The following is a 9542-nucleotide window of genomic DNA, read 5'->3' as shown; positions in this document are numbered from 1 at the left end:
GTCATAATTAACTGAAAGAAGTTTTCCTATGTAATCAGTATATCGTTCCTAAAAAGATGTCTACTGTAAGTTAGTATTTCCAGACATATTTACTACTTCAAAAAAGTATGTACACGGAAACCCTACTTAAAGCACTTAACTACTTCAAAAAGTAGTAGATATTGCAAAATGAGCTTACAATTACATGTTTCATTCAAGTTCCACTTAATCTGGCACGAGTTACTTTGACCTTAGATGCACTAACAGATAGATTTTGTTGAAAAAACATTTGAGGATTGACATTAATTATCTAACATAATTCTTTAGAAATAGGACATGGGGTCACCGCTGTGCTAAAGACACAACAGTGACTGTTGTGTTTCAATTTAAAGTGTATTATGAGCTTATTTTTATGATCCGAACCATTCATTTTGTAGGGTTTGTTGAGTACTTCATGCCTATCAAAAATCATATTAATCGGATATCAATCACTATATGATCGATAACCAAAAAAATAAACATTAGGTTTTTCTTTTGAGAAATAGTATAAAAAATATGTTATTTAATCATATAGTTATTGATATCCGATTAATATGATATTTGGAAGGCATGAAGTATTCAACAAACTCTACAAAATGACTGTTCAGATCATAAAAATAAACTCATAATACACTCCAAATTGAGGTACAACAGTCATTGTTGTGCCTTTAGCACATCAGTGACCCCATTTCCTTAGAAATATGATATTCGTACAGAACTTAAGGTGAGAATTGAAAAATTTAGAAATTCTCTAGATATTGATTTGTGATTATGTATCAATTTTAACGAGTAAATAGCAATCCTAATCAAATAATCAAAGACAAATCAACACAACGATTTAACGTGAAAAAACCACAATTGAAGTGCCTCCACTTGTGATAAAAATCACGAGCAAAAGCTACAAAACAATCCACTAAAAAGATATAAAGGAATTGCACAAGTGTACTCTCAATTACCTAGCGAATCTACGCCCGATTCGAACCAACCCCTATATGCCTCTTCCAGCCTTGTCTTCACCTCGAAATTGTCTTGCCGAATGTTGAATCCACAACACCGATGTCGAATCACAACGATGAGCCACTCCAGAATCTACCAAAGCTTCAAACCCGAATTCTCCATAATCCACTGAAGAAAAATACTCTCTTTTGTATAGAATAAACAAACAATTCTTTGATGTATAATTCTGAAACCATGAGTTGAATACTCAATCAAACATTAAAGAAAACTAGCAAAATAGCCCTAAAAGAAAACCCTAATACTCAAAAAGAAGATCTGGCAGTCGTACCCTAAAATCGGATTGAAATACATATTTATAGAAAACAGATCCGCGATCTCCACTCAAGCGCAAGAATGGCCGTTCGAGCGGACCTCGCTCGAGCGCAGGAAAGTTCACTCGAGCGTAAAATCCCAACTTCCAGTACTTTTGCAGACAAGTCAAACTTCTGGAACTAAACGTTCTCCGCTCGAGCCCACAAACGGCCGCTCGAGTGGACAAGTAACTTCGAATGCATTTTTACATTTTGCTTCGAGGACGCTACCCCTCAACCCCGCTAGGCGCTGCCCTAGACTCACCACGAGACGCTGCTCCCTGAACCCCCGCGAGCTGACCAAGCAGCTCGATCCTCGACATAGTCAGCGAAGTAGCAAACATGAAAGAATTATCTTCTGAAACTTCTCTGCAAGGCACACTTCGGGTTGGATTCACATCTAAATACTCATAGCCTCATTGAAATAAAAGAGAGAATAAAAGTATAACTAAAAGGAGTTTTGTCAAACGGGATTGTTAAGAATAAAAACCTAACAAGAATAATTATGAACCATATTGATGGGCATTCTGGCTTCTAAGTCCCAATGAATGGATATAAATGAGACACATAATTATGTATAAATTTTTTGTATATAAATTTTGTTTGTACATCATTACCCATTTCTATAACATAGAGTCCAATCAATTCAATGAACTATAATGTGGGTGAAAAAAGTGTTTTTCCCTTGGTGTTAACAACTTGCATTCCAATTTATGAATTTGAACTGAAAGAATTTCAACATTAGTCATTTTTGGAGAATAATTCAAATTTAAATATAATAACCTTGCTATAGATTTTGTGATTGAATTTATGAGTTTTACCATAATGGATGATTATGATGGATTTAATAATAATACAAAAATAATTATTTGAAATCACTCATACTATGAATATTATAATTGTACAAAAATGAATTAATTGGACTAACTCAGTTTGCCAACTATGTCTGTACACTTCTCGCTAGAAGGTGGGTGATTCTATTTGCAGCTAAATAGTAACTCAGTGCGTCCAATTAAAATTTTTAAATTTTAATTCTTATTATACCCTAATATAAATTTATTAATAAAGACAATACATATTAAACCCTAAAATATTTTTTTATGGTATACCCTAATCACTTATATTTATTCTTCATATTCAAGTTTCTTCATCTTCTTTTCAAATTTTAATTATTTTTCTCTTCATCTTTTTTCTTACTCTAAAACTCCAATCTACCTCACCAAAATTCACCATTATCATAACGCTATTGTTTCTTATTGTGTTGTTACTTGTAAATAAATTTTTTTTAAAACAAAATCAAACAATAAATAAAAATAATAATCAAATATATTTTTTGAAACAACCCATTAAACCTGAGATAAGCATTGACGTAGATGTCAACCAAACAATGGCCAAACAACCACTGCAAACAATGGCCAAACAACGAACAGAGGCCAAAATTGAAAATCAACGAAAATCAGCCACAACCATTGCGAAGATCAACCATTATCCTAAACAATCATTGTGAGAAATCAACGAGAAAAAAAAAAACCATTAAATAATGAAAAATTGTAATCAATGAAAAAAACATGAGAGTGAGGGAGTACCATGGCTGAGAAGAGAGAAGGAGAGGGATTTGAATTGATTTGTTTATTATTTGGACATATTATAAAATTATGATTTTATTTTGAAAGGTAACTTGTGAAAAACACGTAGGGTATATTGAAAATAAATTATAATCTTATATAATTTAGTAAAAAATATTGAGAAATTAGGCGTACTGAATATTTTTTTAGGTGCAAATAGAATCACCCCTAGAAGATTAAGAGCTAATCTTTGGTAAATTCAAAATTGATAATTTCTTTCCTCTTATGAGAATTTGTTAGGCTAGTGGTTTCATCATAGAGATCTTTTGTTGAACTCATATATAATTGTGTAATTGTAATTTTATATATTATAAATACATTAATGGGGAGAAAATAAATTATAAAAAATAATTATTTTCTTACTCTACTTTAACTTTTCCTCCAATTTTGTAATTATCAATAATAATCAATTCTCTTAAATTCTTATAAAATTTAACTTCAAATAATTTCATTGGAAATATATCTACTCAAATGGAATCTAAATTGACCCGGAAAAGAATAAGATGTGGGAATTTCGAATTTGTAGATGGATCGAAATAGTGATTTTGATAATAAAAAAGGATTTGACTTGTCTACAGATGAAAGTTGAAAGACAGTTGAGATTTTTGACCGGTAAGAATTATTAAATGGAAGATTCATACTTGTAAGAGTTTATGAAAATATGACATAGTTAAATTTTTTCAAAGATTCTTATCGATAACAATTTTACGTTTAATGACTCTGAGACTTCAAATGTCTAATTCAATTAAAATTTTAATTAGAAACAAGGCATCCCTATTAAAAATAACCTTCTCCGTTGGAAGGAAAATAGAGGAACTCAACCAAAGATCGTGATATTTGGATGATAACAATGCTAGGCCCACTGAGGAAAAAAATTTGATTGAGATTGCGGTATGCATCTTATTGTTTTTAGGGACAATTATCATATATTGGTGTCAAAGAAAAATTTATACATTAACAATAAAAATTTTAATTTTAATTATTAGTATGTACAATATTTATCAAATTTACACAATATTTATGTTTGGGAAAGAATGTGCTTTCCTGGGACAGAAAATATTGGTGAAGGGAAAAGAAAATAGTGGGAAACTTCACCAAGTTTCTAAGAAGTGGTGAGTAAAAAAATACACTTGGCTCATTGAAAATAATTGTTGGGGTTGGAAAAAAGTGTGTGTGCGTGCGTTTTTTTTTGAAAGAAAAATAGCATGAAACTTCACCCAAGTTTTTAAGAATTAGTGTAAAACAATGAATTATGTTAGGAATTTCAAATAAAATATTAAATATTTTTTCAAACCTCTCATATGGGTGTGAAACCCACATATATGTAATTTGTATGTGACCACACCCATATGAAAGATTTGATAAAAAATTTGATAATTTATTTAGAATTCATAGTGTTTTCCGTAAAACAACACTTGGCTCATTGAAAAAAGAAATGTGGGTGACAAGAGTGCTTTTCCCTTGGCGTTAACAACACAGTTGCATTCCAATTTACGAATTTGAAATGAAAGAATTTGAACATTAATCATTTTTGGAGAATAATTAAAATTTAAATATAATAACCTTGTTATAGATTTTGGGATTGAATTTATGAGTTGCACCATAATGCATGATTATGATGGATTTAACAATAATACAAAAGTAATTATTTGAAATTATTCGTACTATGAATATTATAATTGTACAAAAATTAACTAATAGGCCTAACTCAGTTCGCCAACAATGGCCCTGTTTGGGAAATGAGTTTTTTTTTTAGTTAAAATTTACAAATAAAAATAAAAATAAAATATGCTAAAATAGCCAATAATAGAAAATATCACAACAAATTCATAATCATTGCACTTTTTTTTCTCACCAATATCACATTTAATTACAAAAAAATCTAACTATCTTTCCAAATATAAAAATTTTAACTAACTAAAATAATCAAAAACTAAAATAACATACTAAAATAGTCAACTTTCTGAATGAGACCAATGTTTGTACACTTCTAGTTAGAAGATTAGGAGCTAATCTTTGCTAAATCCAAAAATTGATAATTTCTTTCTTATTATGGGAATTTGTTAGGCCAGTGGTTTCTTCTCCATTATAGAGATCTTTGTTGAACTTATATATATAATTGTCAAATTGTAATTTTGTATAGTATAAATACTTTAATGGGAAAAAGATATATTATAAAAAATAATTTATTTTCTTACTCTACTTTAACTTGCTCTCCAATTTTGTAATTGTCAATAATAATCAATTCTCTTTAATTTTTATAAAATTTAACTTCAAATAATTTCATTTGAAATATATCTATTCAAACGAAACCTAAATTGACTTGGAGAAGAATAAGGGGTGAGAATTTCGTATTTATAGATGGATCAAAAGAGTGATTTTGATAATATAAAAAATGATTTGGTTTGTCTCCATATTAAAGTTGAATCAAATAGCTAAGATCTCTGATCGGTAAGAGTCATTAAACGAAAGACTCATACTAATAAGAGTTTATAAAAATATGGTCCAGTTGAATTTTTTCAAAGACTCTTATCGATAAGTGCTTTCTGTTTAACAACTCTTATCGATAAGTGCTTTCTGTTTAACAACTCTTATTGATCAAAAATTTTAACCATCTAATTTAATTAAAATTTTAGCTGAAGACAAGTCATTCTCTATTAAAAACAACATTCTCCGCTGAAAGGAAAATAGAGGAACTCAGCCACAGATGTTGATATTTGGATGTTAACAATGCTGGGCCCACTGAGAAAATTTTGTTTGGTTTCAGTTTTTGTTTTTCGTGTTTTCTTGTTTTTAGTAAATATTTTTAAAATTTTGAACATTTTTTTTACTTTTTTAGATACACCTTATTTAGATGTATCTAAACAGTAAAATATTTATAAAAAAATATTTTAAAAAATTAATAAATAAACAAAAATACAAAAAAAATATATTGAATTTTTGTATTTTTGGTATTTAGTTAATTTTTTAAAGAATTTTTTCACAAAAATATACTTTTTAAGTGTAATTTATGTTAAGTGTGTCTGAAAATTTAAAAAAATTGCTTAAAATATTTAAAAAATTCAACACAAACAAAAAAATACGAAAAATAAGAAAGTAGAATTTTCTGAAAAAAGTTTTCTAAAAACAAACATGTTGAAATTGAGATTGTGGTGTGCATCTTATTGTTTTAAGGAATAATTACCATACAGTTGTGTCAAACAAAAAAATTATAATTTTAATTATTAGTATGTACAATATTTATCATATTTTAGTTTTTTTTTTTCCTCTAATCATCACTGGTAAGTTTTTTTTTTTTTTTTTTAAACTGTGTACCTTGTAACATTTTTCCATAAGTGTAAGACTTGTTCAATCCATTAAACTGATTAGATTATTAGTTTGGATTTGTGAATTCATCAGGCATTGTATTTTGATAATTCAATTAATTTATTATGTAAATATTTGTGTATAAATTATTTATTAAAAAATATATTTATTTGATAATTATAGTTACATAGTTTTATAAACTTGTTTTCAAATAATAGAAAAACATAATTTTAAAAATAATTAATTAATTATTTTAAAGATAAATATAACAAAACTATGTAATTACAATTATTGAATTAATATACTTTTTTTATGAATAATTAAAAAAATGAATAGAATCTAACAAAATTGAATTCATGCATAGGGCCAAATTGGACAACTGTCTCCAATTAATATTTGGGAAATTGGAAATACATGGAGCAGTGAAAAAAAAAAAATTTGTACTACAAATAGACTTTTTTTTGGTGTGTACAATTTTGACATATAGGAAGAGTTGCACCAAATATATAAATGTATTTGTACTATGCACACAGTAAAATTACACCATCATAAAAATGCAATTTTTTTTCCACTAACAGAAATTTCCCTTAATAATTTGGTCTCCCTCAATTATGATGCGGTCACCCTCCATAGAATTTAACAAAACAACTCAAGATTAAAATGAATCTTCAATTTTTAATTTTATTAATTTAAAATTTAATATTTTGCTTTATTTTTTATCCAAATCATTTGGTTATTTTTGTTAAGTATCATTATTGAAAATATATATATTTTAGTCACTAAACTCATTGAAAATGAGTATTTTAGACATTTTCCTTATACCTACAATGTGTTTTATGACTAAAATAAATTTTTTTTTGGTCAATTTTACTTAATGAAAATAAGAATAATTTAGATTGAAAATAAATTAAAATATTAAAATTTAAATTGATAAAATTATAAATTAAAATTTTATTTTATTACAAGGCTTCCCTAACCACTAACATATCCTATCATTTTAAAATTTATAACATTTTTTTACGTAATGTTCTAAACCAATTATGTAGTGAAAATTTTATCTATAAAACATATTGACTCATCTTTATTAGACAGCAAGGAGATAAAGGATCTGTTATCATTTTTTTATTGATTGAGAATACTATGTAATGGTCAATGACTGTTTATGTTTACAATCTCATCTTAACATATGACATGTCAAAAAATATTATCAGCATAATATTTAAAATATACATGAATTATGAAACCATTACATTAATATTGTGTTGACAAATCATCATAAAATTGTTGTTTCTCAACACCCATGTCCCTTCCCCTCTTCATATAATCTAGTTTTTCCAACGTACTGCTGATGGTGTGCTTGTCAATAATATTACATGTTTCGAAAAATAAAATAGGAAATCATAAAATTCTTAAAATTATTGGTCAGATCAATGCAAAGAGCTAAGAAATCAATACTTTGAATATATATATATATATATATTAATTACAAATACAAGCATTACATTAAATTGGACATTTAAAGTCCAACAAGAACTAGAAAGCAAACAATCACCAAGTCTAACAACCACTATAAGAAACAGCTCAAACTTACAAATATCACAATGGGAGAGTAGGGATGGCAATGGATAATCTACCCTGTGGGTATCCATGGAGACCCAACCCAAATACATGGGTTTTCCCCTCTTTTTCTTATCCATTGGGTAGGGTAGGTGATATTCTTTAAATATCCACAGGGGATGGGTTGGGGATGGGTACCCACTAATTTCCCCATATGTTTATTTATTTATTTTTTTATTTTTTATTTTTTTTTTTAAAGATTCACAACTAAAACTAAATATACATTCAATCTTTTTTCTTTTATTTATTTATTTTTTTTTCAGGTTCACAACCATTTTTTTTTTTTTTTTTTTTAAGATCCACAACCAAAGCTAAATATACCTCCAATCTTTTTTTATTTTATTTTTAAGGTTCACAACCATTTTTTTTTTTAATTTTTAAGATTCACAACAAAAGCTAAATATACATTTAATTTTTTTCCTTTTTTAAATTTTTTTTAAGGTTCACAACCATTTTTTTTTTTTTTTAAGATTCACAACCAAAGCTAAATATATATTTAATTTTTTTTTCTTTTTTTTTTAATTTTTTTTTTAAGGTTCACAACCATTTTTTTTTTTTTTTTTTTAAGATTCACAACCAAAGCTATACATTCAATCTTATTTTATTTTATTTGGCTCAACAATAAAATCAAATACACATTAATTAACATTGTCACATTATTCTTGTCAAATTTTATGCATATCTAGAATTTTTTAAATTTATTTAAAAAAAATTAAGGACATTGTCTAGTGTAGGTTTCGGTTTGCTTTTCTATGTTATTTTATTTTGTTGTGTATTGTAATTTTCAGAATGGTTTGCTTGTTCTGAAATTTCAATTAACGAGTATGAATCTATTTGTTTTATGTTATCACACAATTTATACAACATATATATATATATGAATGTATTTGAAAATAAGAAAATTGTAGAGAATCAAAACACGCATGAGTTGTGATTGGTTAGAAATGATGGGTACATAGATTTATTTGCTAGAAAAACAAAAAGGGGATACAAAGTCATACTAAATAATTTTTTTTAAATTAAAAGAATTTTTCTTAGTTATGAACAGATTTAACTGAAATCAGCTTGTTTCCCAATGTTATGCTTCATTTATTTAGATAGAAAATATTTTTTAATGAAAAATATTTTTTATAAAAAAAATTCAAAATATATTTTTTTATATTTGGTGGTGGTGGTGATGGAACGAAGGTGAAAGTAGAAATTGTTACATAGTGGTGGGGTGATGGCGGCAGTGATGATGGTAGTGGCTATGGTGATGGTAGTGTGACAGTGAAAGTGAGAATAGTGGTGATGGTGTTGTGAAATTAGTAAAAATTTAATTGAAAAAATATTTTTTGTTTTTTAAAAGTAACAAACAACAACATTCGTGGGGGACTAAAGGAAGAAGATGGAGGATGGATTGGGTATGGTAATGCATAGATATCTTAAAATGAGTGGTTCAGATTTGTTAAAGGTATAATTAGATTTTGGATAAATTAAAATGAATTGTTCAAATTTGCTAAGAGAAAGATGGTTTAATGTCTAAATTGTCCGTGGCTAACAATTCCTTGTTTATGCCCTGATGCAATTTAATATGAGTCTTATAACACTTTCTTCAAACAAACTTTTTGATTTTCTCAAAATTATATATTTGATTATTATAAAACAAACTTTTTAATTAATTAATTAA

The sequence above is a fragment of the Camellia sinensis genome, chromosome 6 (genome assembly GCF_055761805.1).
Source record: "Camellia sinensis isolate YWXY chromosome 6, ASM5576180v1, whole genome shotgun sequence".
Classification (NCBI taxonomy): domain Eukaryota; kingdom Viridiplantae; phylum Streptophyta; class Magnoliopsida; order Ericales; family Theaceae; genus Camellia; species Camellia sinensis.
Note: the sequence above shows the minus strand (reverse complement) of the source record.